Source organism: Peromyscus californicus, unplaced genomic scaffold (assembly GCF_007827085.1).
Source record: "Peromyscus californicus insignis strain IS unplaced genomic scaffold, ASM782708v3 Scaffold_16__1_contigs__length_79575227, whole genome shotgun sequence".
Classification (NCBI taxonomy): domain Eukaryota; kingdom Metazoa; phylum Chordata; class Mammalia; order Rodentia; family Cricetidae; genus Peromyscus; species Peromyscus californicus.
The window spans coordinates 41,348,821-41,359,788 of NW_026294458.1; the positions used below are offsets into that span (position 1 = coordinate 41,348,821).

At 41.7% G+C, this 10,968-nt stretch overlaps 1 protein-coding gene across 5 annotated transcripts in view; it reads right to left on the bottom strand.

The window, feature by feature from the left end:
• Positions 1-10,968, bottom strand: part of St3gal6 (ST3 beta-galactoside alpha-2,3-sialyltransferase 6) — a 62,960-nt gene that overhangs the window by 50,652 nt on the left and 1,340 nt on the right. The window lies entirely within an intron of this gene.

A 10,968-nucleotide genomic window follows, 5' to 3' on the forward strand; every position in this document is an offset into this window, starting at 1 on the left:
ATCAATTCACCTGAGAGGAACAGCTTCCAGGAGGCAGGTGTGAAACTGGAAATGCAATGCAATCTGCTTATAAGAAGACTATAAAGCCAGGCGGTGGTGGCGCATGCCTTTGATCCCAGCACTTGAGAGGTAGAGGCAGGCTATCTCTGTGAGTTCAAGGCCTGCCTGGTCTACAAAGTGAGTTCCAGGACAGCCAGGCAACACAGAGAAACCCTGTCTTGAAAAATATAAACAAAAACAAAAACAAAAAAAAATTTTTTAAAGAAGAAGAATATTAGTGCTAAGGACTCTGTCTGTTTGAACCGGCAAACTGGCAAGTTCAATAAGCAAACCCAAGAATGATAATTACACTTATCTGTTTGATAAGCACATACCCATAAAGGTACACTCTGCCCTGCACAGTGCTGGCAATGTGCTGAGATATCTGCTTTCTATTTTCCTATCCTCCTCATAGACCTCTCCCTTACATTCCATCTCCGGGCTAATTACAGCTCAAGTAACTGCCAATGTTCTCCCTTCCACATCTATCTCTTCCCTAGGGTCTTAAGTTCTTAAGGTTAGAATGTGTTGGGTCCTACTGCCTAATTTCCAAGGAAGCAAACCACCAGAATGAAAAGCAACTAGGCAACAGTAAGTAACATTGGTAAACATCAGATCTTTCCGAGAATTAAATATAATGCAGACATTTAGCGTCAGGTAATACCTAAACAGTGAATGACAAATGGTTCATCAGTTCAAGGGAGAGAAAGGAAGCCAAAATTTAACTGCAATGCTAACAAATACATATCAAGTATAATGGACCAAAATTTGCATATAAATTATGAAAAATATAATTATGCAAAAGGAAGCTGTAGATAGATTCACACAGCTTCTATTATATAAAATAAGATCTTAGTAGCACAAGTTTCAAAGCATATATTTTCAAGAAAGCTATTGATGGATTTCCATTAGATGTCTCTATTACACTGCATTTAGACTCCTACACCTCAGAAATTACAAGGAATAAATAACATTTCTATCTTTGAAACTCCCAATGTGGGCTAATATTAACATTTCAATCATTTTTCTTATAAGAACAGCAGTTAAAAGAGAGCTATTAGATGCCATATATCAAGCCCAGATCCAAGTTTAGAACAAGACAGAATTTGCCCATTATAAACTGCCTATATAGAGCTGTGTCCCTAAGTGCATAGCCTTAAGGGGAAATAAAAATAAACATATAGGCCACGGGCTTTAATTCTGATCCAGCTGACTCTCACAGCCTCTAACGTCTCATATCTAGAGGTGCTTGACTTTGAATGTTCTGCTCTAACAACACTAACCTTTGAGCAGTTCTCAGATGCTCCATCATGCCTAAGTACCTTGATAATGTTTCTGAAATGCTGTCCCCACCCTCCAACCTCCCACCAAGCTTCCTTCTGGAATTCTCCTTAAAGAGGACTTCCTTATCTGCTGATACCCCAAATTTGTCTAAAGATACAGAAGAGCCTAAGAAAGTACACCTAAAGTCATGTCAAAAACAGGGATAACTATAACTCTCTATGTGTATTTCTGTGTGCATATGTGTATATATATGTGTGTGCATTTAGGTGTGTGGACATGTGTGTGTGTGTGTGTGTGTGTGTGTGTGTGTATTTTGAGGCAAAGTATCATATAAGCCAGGCTGGCCTCAAACTCACTAAATAGCTCAAGCTGAGACTAGACTTGAATTCCTGATCCCCTTGCCTCCACTGCTGACATGCTATGATTGCATGTGTATGCTACCATGACTGCTGAATAACCACATATATATATTTGGGGGATGGGGTGAGTAATAACCATATTTTTAAGCCATAAAACACTTCAACTAAAGATACTAAACTTTTAAATGTATCTAATGAGTAGATTATATTCTTTGCTTTAGTTAACTGTGAGAAATACTCTGTTCAATGAACATTTTCTTTCCCCCAGTCCATGGAAGTCATGTATGTGTTCACACACATACACACACGCACACATCTTGTCATGAGTTCCTTCAGAGCAGCACAATGCACAGTACAAAATATATGTACACATATGTGATGTTATACACTGATGAATAACTAAAGCAGCATAATATTTACATCATATAGTCCAGACTAAAGTCAGTCCCTAAGAAACAGACAAGACAAAAAAGACAAAAAAAAAAAAAAAAAAGCATCACTTTGTACGGTCAGCCTGAAAGGCTTTCTGGAGGAAGGTAAGTTTAACTATCGGAGATAATGCAATGACAGATATAAGAAAGAAGTTATAAATCTGGGCAGTGGTGGCTCACACCTTAACCCCAGCAAGTAAGGAGGCAGAGGCGGATCTCTGTGAGTTCTAGGACCGCCTGGTCTACAGAGTGAGCTCCAGGACAATGGCTACATAGAGAGACCCTGTCTCAAAACAAACATAAAAAGAATGAAGTTATAAGACTAATAGCAGCAGATAACATTGGCAATGATGTTGAATACGTGGCAGAAACTATTATGAATTGTTCACATGTTTTCGCTTCAATCATTATAATGACTATGCCACGGCCATCACTTCCAATCTACTGATGGGTAAGGAAAGGAAGGCTTGGAGAAGTCAGGCAACTTATTCAGTCAGGAGGTAATAGGCCATGAGACTGGAATCTGAGAAAACCTTACAATCTGGTTTGGATGGGAAAGTGGGCAGCCGAAGCCGTGGCCCTCAGTGTCAGCACACAGACCCAGCTGAGGCACTAGGAGCTCTGTGGAAACACACTGGGAAGAAAGTTAACAACATGACGCAGTGTGTTTTAAAAGGCAGTAGATTTTCAGACTTTTGAGCAGAGACATTTAAAAACTCCCAAGAGAAAACCATGCTGAAGAAATGTTTTATGAATGTTTTGTGTACTGGAATACTAGTGTTTATAGGTAGAATATTTGGGCAGAAAAGTTTTATAAAAAATATGATTTTTTTTTTCAAGACAGGGTTTCTCTATGCAGTCTTAGCTATCCTGGAATCATTCTGTAGACCAGGCTGGCCTTGACCTTAGAGATCCACATTACTCTGCTTCCCTAGTGCTGGGATTAAAGATGTGCACTACCACCACCTGGCCTAAGAATATGATTCTTTAGAATATCAAAGAGCCCTATCCACAAAATTATAAAAATGGGCTTTTGTAGTAAGTAGGCAAGCTCTGTCCTCCAAAACAGTCAAAGTTTGCAAACATGTATGCTCTATGTTCAGACAGAATGACAACATCTAATATCCTATTTATTTTAAAAAAATGAACTCATTTGTAGGATGGCTGGAATACAGTAAAACTAAGTCCTTTGATGTTTACCTGAACTATTGGCCCCAAATATCAAGTTACTTGACAGTAGTGTCTGTTATAAAATCCATTTACTACAGAAAATTTAAAATTATCATACTCCATTAAATTAATTCCTACTGAAGAACAGCTAAACACCTACTCATACCACTTGAATGCCCAGATTATGATGTTCATTTCTTTTATTTATTTCATTTTTATATTTATTTATTTTCGATTTTTGAAACAGGGTTTCTCTGTGTAGCTCTGACTGTCCTGGAACTCACTCTGTAGATCAGGCTGGGCTCTGAGAACTGCCTGCCTCTGCCTCCAGAGTGTTGGGATTAAAGGCATGCACCACCACCACCACCACCACCACCACCACTTGGCATAATTTTATTTTCTAGTGTCTTTGTTTCTGTGTGTGGTGCAAGGGTTGAACTCCATGCCTTGTGCATGCTGGGAAAGTACCACTGGGTAACATCCCTAGCTATTTTTCAACATTTAAATAGAGTCAGTCATCCATAAACAGGGGTTAGTTAATCTACGATTTTCCTTATTCTACAACTTTATCCTGAAGCCACACCTAGTCCCCCTATCCCCACCCATCTCTTCCCCCACTCTCTAGCAATCCACCCAGCCCTGTCAGTTCTGATAAAGAGAGTTATTTATGCCTCAGGGCACTAAATATGTCTCACACTAGGTAAATGCCAAATAGGTATCTAGGAAACACCAGAATAGGCAGTTGAAACTTAAAAAGTAATGAACTTGTAGTCTGAAACTGCTTAGGAAAAAAAAATGCATGAAACTATAACTACAATATTTGTAAGCTTTTTTTTTTTCTTCATACAAGTTATGTGACCCAAATTTTGAAACATGGGCTCACTAATTTGTCCATTCTGGCCTCGAACTTTCCAGCTTTCTAGTCTCAGCCTCTAGAGCAGCTGTGTCGACGGGCCTGAGATGACAGGCCTGCGTCACCAGGCCCAGCTACGATGTCTTCTTCCTAAAGAGTCAATTAACTGCTATTCATGTTGACGGCACACTTGCATGCCTCATTAATGCAGCCACAAACCTGAGTAACCCAACACCAGTCACCATCAATTGGAGATTATGAAACTGTACTGACAGTTTGCTGCACATGAAAACAAGTGTAAGAACACTCACCCACAGGCATCTACATATCCACCTCTTCCAGCATAAATACACTGCAATTTTCCAGAAAAAGAAAACTTATTTTTTCCCTGCAGTTTTGGGTGTTTTTCTTTGTCATTTGGTTTTTGGTTCTGTTCTTGTTTGATAATTTTTTTTTTTAAGATGACTCTCTTATGTACCCCCAGACTGTACTCAAATTCTTGATCCTCCTGCCTCAGCCTCACAAACTCAAGGGTTAGAAACAAGTGCAACCACCATGCCACAGCTTAGTTTCAACTAGCATGAACAAATTCATGGGAATAAACCTGTTTTCTCTAGTGGGAGGAACTTTCCAAATAACACGCTGGGAACCACAATAACTACCAGGATGAATGCTGGTTGTGACAGCTTTATAACTGAGCTAATAGATTAAGATTAACCACTGATGTAAGCACGAGGTGGATGGTGGCTAATTTTGGTCATCAACTTGACACACCCAGGAAGAAGACATCTCAATTGAGGACTTGCCACCATTAGTTAGGCCTGTGGGTATATCTGTGGGGCATCAATTGCTGATTGATGTGGGAAGGTCCTGCCCACTGTGGGAGGTATCATCCTTGGGCAGGTGGGCCTGGGCTGTTTGAGCAGGTACCTGGGCAAGCCAAGGGAAGAGGCCAGTAAGTATTATTCCTTCATAGTTTCTGTTTCAAGCTCCTGCTTTGAGTTTTCCCTCCAGGGTGGACGTCGCTTATAAGCCAAATGAACCCTTTTCCTTCTCGTGCTGATTTCGGTCATGGTGTTTATCACAGCAACATAAAGCAACCTAACACCTGTGTTGTCTGTCAACTGTTTGCTACCTCCGTATGTTGCACACAATGCCAGGAAAAGAAGATGCTGAGGTACCACCAGTGCTGTCCTCTCACACAGGAGCCAGTTATAGATTGTATGCCGCTCGTCAATTGAGAGAACAAGAATACAAAGTCGAGCACGTAAGACCACATGTAGTTGAGAAGCTGACATGGGAAGGTCGGAAGTTCTGAACTACCTAGCAAGACCCCATTTCAAAAGGGGGGAAAATGGAATCAAAACGCCAAAAGTAGAGGACTGGAGAGATGGCTCAGTGCTTAAGAGCATTGGCTGCTCTTCCAGAAGTCCCGGGTTCAATTCCCAGTACCCACATGGCAGTTCACAACTGTCTGTAGTTCCAGGAGGTCTGACACCCTCACACAGACACACAGATACGCAAAATACAATGTACATAAAAATAAATCATTAAAAGTTTTTTAAAAGCCAAATGAAAGTAACTAGTGGATAGGTAATGAGAAATGAACATATCAAAGAACCTCAAAAGCAATTTTCTCTCTAAAAACTAGGCCAGTCTTTCCCAGTGAGTGATATGCAGGTCTCGCGAGACAAAGAATAATTGAAAGTTTACACAACATCTGAGCATCTCTGATAAACCTGCACTATTATTTTTATCAGAAATAATAAATCCCAGATCTTTGCAGTAGTCTCACATTTCCAAGATCATGTCTAGAGAAGGATGGAGAAGGAACTGCCACAGATAATACATTCCCATGACAAAGAGACCAGACTTCTGTACAAAGAACCCAGATGACAGACAGAGGATAAGAAATAAATTCAGGGAGGCCAAGGCCTTCGGATTATTTAGAATATTGCCCTGCTCAGCAGCGGCTGTCTTGCTAATTGTTTTCAGCTCTGACTTAATTTAAATAGATAATTAATTTGTGATATGTGGGTTTAGATGTTACCAGCCAATCTAAAAGCTTCACAGAGACATGGGATATTCAGTCCTGAGAACAGTTGTGAAATCATTAGAAAGCAAGGATGTGAGTCTCTTTCAGAGGAATACAGCTCAAGTTCTCTGTGTCCTACCCCTGTGAACACATATGCCTGTGCACTGGGCTGGGATGACAGGGAAACTCAGCGATTGCCTGTGAGTCAGCCACCTGAGGCTGCAATTCTGTGCAGTGGGGGTGGGGTGGGGGAGTGGTTAGTGTTCACCGGGTAAAGGCAAACTCCATTTAAGTATCTCCAGCAACTTTCTTTCAAGCCCCTTTGCCAAGTTTGATGGCTCCATAAAATCTGCCAGCCTCCTGTGTCTTGAACCCTATCTCCCATACCACTCTTGGCCCTCTCCTGGGGCTATATGTTATCCAGCATCTCTTCCCTAGCTGACCTTTCCTTTCCCAAACACTCCAAATCCACGCCTCTCTGAATCTTTTTAGTTGCTGTTTCCTCTACCTGGAATCGCCTTCCTTCTGCTCTCCGTTTGACTGGCTCTTCCCTCAATCACACTGCATCCAATAGCACCACTTCAGAGAGGGTGGCTGCTTTCCTCGACCCCCTCTCCATCTCACCTGCACAGGGTATCACCCTTACAACAGCCATCCCATCTGAAATACGCCTTTCATTTACCTCCTCCTTTGCTTTGGACTCTGATTCTCACGAAGATCTGTAAGAACAAGGGGTTTTTGTTTTGTCTGACACTACACTATACATCCCTCCATCCTCCAAGAACACCTCTTGTTACATAGTGCATATTATTGTTGTTTGTTTTTTTGGTTCTTTGGGCAGGGGGAGGCTGCCACCTAGCTCCCAAATAAACACACACAGAGGCTTATTATTATTATTATCTGGGGGTCAGAGAACAGAACAACCACTCTACTAAACATAGAGGTTAGGCAGTGGTAGCACACGCCTTTAATCCTAGCATTCGGGAGACAGAGATCCATCTGGATCTCTGTGAGTTCAAGGCCACACTGGGAAATGAGCCAGACATGGTGGCACATGCCTTTAATCCCAGCACTTGAGATCTCATGTCTTTGCTTGGGAAGGACACGTCTTTAATCCCAGGAAGTGATGGCAGGAAGCAGAAAGGTATACAAGGCATGAGGACCAGGAACTAGAGGCTTTTAAGCAATTCAGCTCAGATCCTCAGGGGTAAGGACTCAGAGGCTTTCAGTCATGGAAACAGGATTGATCAGCAGAGGAGTCATTGATGTGAGGTTGGCTATGGCTTGGTCTGTTTCTCTGATCTCTCAGCTATCACTCCAATATCTGGCTCTGGGTTTTGTTTTTGTTGTTGTTGTTTTTGAGTTTTTCTAGGGTTTTGTGTGTGTGTGTGTGTGTGTGTGTGTGTGTGTGTGTGTGTGTGTGTGTGTGTGTGTTTAAATAAGACTGTTTAGCAATTCATCTACACTCCTCCTTCTCTTGCTCTTTCTTCTTTGGTCTTTCTCCTTCTATTTATCTTGTCTCTGCCTACCAGCCCCGCCTATCCTTTCTTCTGCCTCGCTATTGGCCATTCACTCTTTATTAGACCATCTGGTGTTTTAGACAGGCACAGTAACACAGCTTCACAGAGTTAAACAAATGCAACATAAACAAAAGTAACACACCTTAAGATAGTATTCTACAACAACATACTAAGTTATATTTATTGTACACGAAGAAAACTCTGCCTTATGAATGACCACGCAACAAGTCAGCAGAGATTCACCAGAAACTGCCTTCCTCTGTTGCCTTACCTCCTACGGCAGCTGCCTTCCTCCTCATACCAACTGCAAGCCTACTTCCACAACCTAGAAGGCAAGAATGACCCTAGGGCTTTGGGGAAATACCTAGCCTTCGTGCATCTCATCTCATTATTTCTCACCATATTTTTTAAAAAAAATTCTTTTATTCTCAATGAAATAAAGAGCACATAAATGATTAGAGGGTCTCCAAAGTATTTACACATTACTGAAAAAAATGATGTCATATGTATACATATGTCCACATATATGAGAAGAAGAGAGAATGGGAGAGACTAGGACCTTTCCACTCTGTTTTTCAGTATTTATGATAAGGAAAACTTCCTAAGAGCTGGTTTATTTCCTTCCACTTTTTCCCAACTCCCCACGAAAGGAAATCCCCTGGCATCTGATCCAAAAGTGTGGCAAGGAAAGATAGCCTATCAATTCCCACTTTGGTGGCCAAGAAGAGAAATTCCTAAATGGGAGAAAACAGATCTTCTGGCTCCTTATTCTCACCATCATAACTGTTCTTCCAGAATCTCAGCCTTCTTTAGCCTGAGGGAACAAGAGTCAAGTGCTTGATCGAGTCTGAGGTGACAGCAATAGGAAGTGTCACCATCAGGAAAGAGTTCCTGCCACTCGTAAAAAGCCAGTCAACTCTATTTCTCCCAGGCTGATGGGTAACCAGTAAGAACTGGCACATGCAATGCCCTGTGTAGTATTTTGCCCCACATGCCAAACTTGCTCCATGACATTATACATCTTTTGGGATCCGTTCTTTCTTTCCACCACGTCGGTCCCCAAAATTGATCTCAGACTTGACAGGAAGCACTTTTACCCGTTGAGCTATGTCTCTTTCTCCAACACATTTTCAAGTCCTAAGAGCTAACTCCAAACTGTGGAGTATGCTATTATCCAAGGTAGTAGGAGGACATAAGAGAAAGCTTCCTCTTATCGTGACGGATGAGAATGGGACTCTGAAATACTGCTAACAGGCAAGACACAGCCGGCCTTTGAAGGGAAGGAGGAGCCTCCGTAAAACTATATTTTTTTGGAAGCAAAGAAGTTTAGAATATAACCCACTGGAGACAGCTGACTGCCTAGACTGGCCAGATACAGTGTATCCACGGGTGCATTAAAACTCTACAGACTACAGACACAAAGTGAAAATCTTAGAGTGTCCAACTCGAAGGGCACCAAAGCATGCAAACCATCTCTCCAGCCTCTCTGGAGTGGTAATTAGGAAGGACCCACCAACCAGAACAAGCTCTAAGTAGTGTGTGGGTGAGTGAGTGAGTGTGTGTGTGTGTGTGTGTGTGTGTGTGTGTGTGTGAAGATGTAAACAAAGAATGGAAGAATTTGTGAAGAATGCATGCTGTGTCGTTTGTAAGGTTCCCTAAAGATGTAATATGGGCAGAGACAGACTCACAGGATTCATTGCAGCTCAACTTAAAGACGTCTTCTTGTTTTAAACTTTAAAAGGGGGCTAACGTTTCTGTCTCAATATTGCTGAGAAAATTACAAGAAATGGCCTGGGAGAGCACACCAAGGACCAAAGTTGGGCGCTCCATACACACTCCATGCTGCCATCCCCTCGTCCACGGACGCTATCTAGATGCAGGTTAAAGGGATGTCCCTAATCCTGTAAAGAATCATAATTTCCATCAAGGCCATCTGGAATCTGTGTGGTGAGCTGACAATGCTTATTGGGGAGTGTAGGAAGCAGGACATTATTCATCTGTGCTTCACAATGTGGAACACAGAAATATCTCTAACAGAAGGAAGGGGCTGTGGAATTCTGTCCTCTGCCACTGAGTTCTGCAATGGGAAACTTGAGAATTACAGTTTCACAAAAGACAGACTGATGCATTCTGGTTGCATTCTTCTGTCAGGCCCATACACTCTTCCTGATTCTTACATTCTTTTTGTATTGATTTGGGACAGAAAAAAAAAATGGCACCTGCCATCAGTCTCCTAAAATATTTTCACAATTACAGTGCCATTTAGTTGACTTCTACATCAAGACACAGTGGGATCTGAAAGTGACGGTGGGGCAGGGACTGGGCAAGAACATTTTCCAAGGAAAGGGCTATTAAGCAATGAATGACCACTCTGCCCTTTATACATTAGCCTTAGAGGCAGCTTGGAAAAACAAGTCAGACTCATACAAGTATTTCCTACAAAAGTTCCCTTGATCCAAAATTGCCATTATCTAAGGAGCCTCTGAAACAGATAGCCTTATTCAAAGTCAAATTAACTAAGGGGGATTTTTTGTTGTTTGTTTTTTTCCTGATCTTGGTTTGAAAAGCAATCCTTGGTAACATGAAAAAGAGGCAACAGGAACCAATTAACAAACATCAAATCAACTTGCTTTCTGATGAAAAATAACTAGGCATTTTGGTCGGGTCTTCTCAAATGTTTAACAACAGCGTGTAAATAAAAAGATAGTTCCACAGTCAGAAGCTGGAAGGGAAAATTAGATTTGAAGACCCGGAAAGTCAGTCAGGCAAGCCTAATAGAAGCGGCCAAGGAGATCTCAGGAAGTGTTACTAGGCCTGAAGGTCAGCAGGATGGGGCACAGGAGCCAACACGAATCTGCGATTCTAAACCGCCCACTAATCATGGTACTAAGGTGGCCCTCTGAAAAATAAATTTGACTTCAGAATTTAGAAGCTGTGTGGTTTCTGATAGGCTAGCATCTACTACGTCCTTCCCACCCCACCCCACCCACAATTTTAAACATTACCTATAAACAAAATTCTTCACCCCAGCCTGTCCTTCTCCTGGCTTCCTCTGAAGATCCTAAAAGAAGGCGCTTCGAGTTTCTTTAGTTTCTAGAATTCGCTTTTTTATAGATTTTCTTTTAAGCCAAAAATAACAGTGCACAAGAAGGGAGCTGAAGCCCACGGGGGCTCCGGAGGCAAGGACCGCAAAATAACACGTTTCTTCTCCCTTATCTTAAAAACTCACGGCAGCCCAAACAGCCGTTTTCTCAGCTTTAGCCCTTTGCTCCAAACA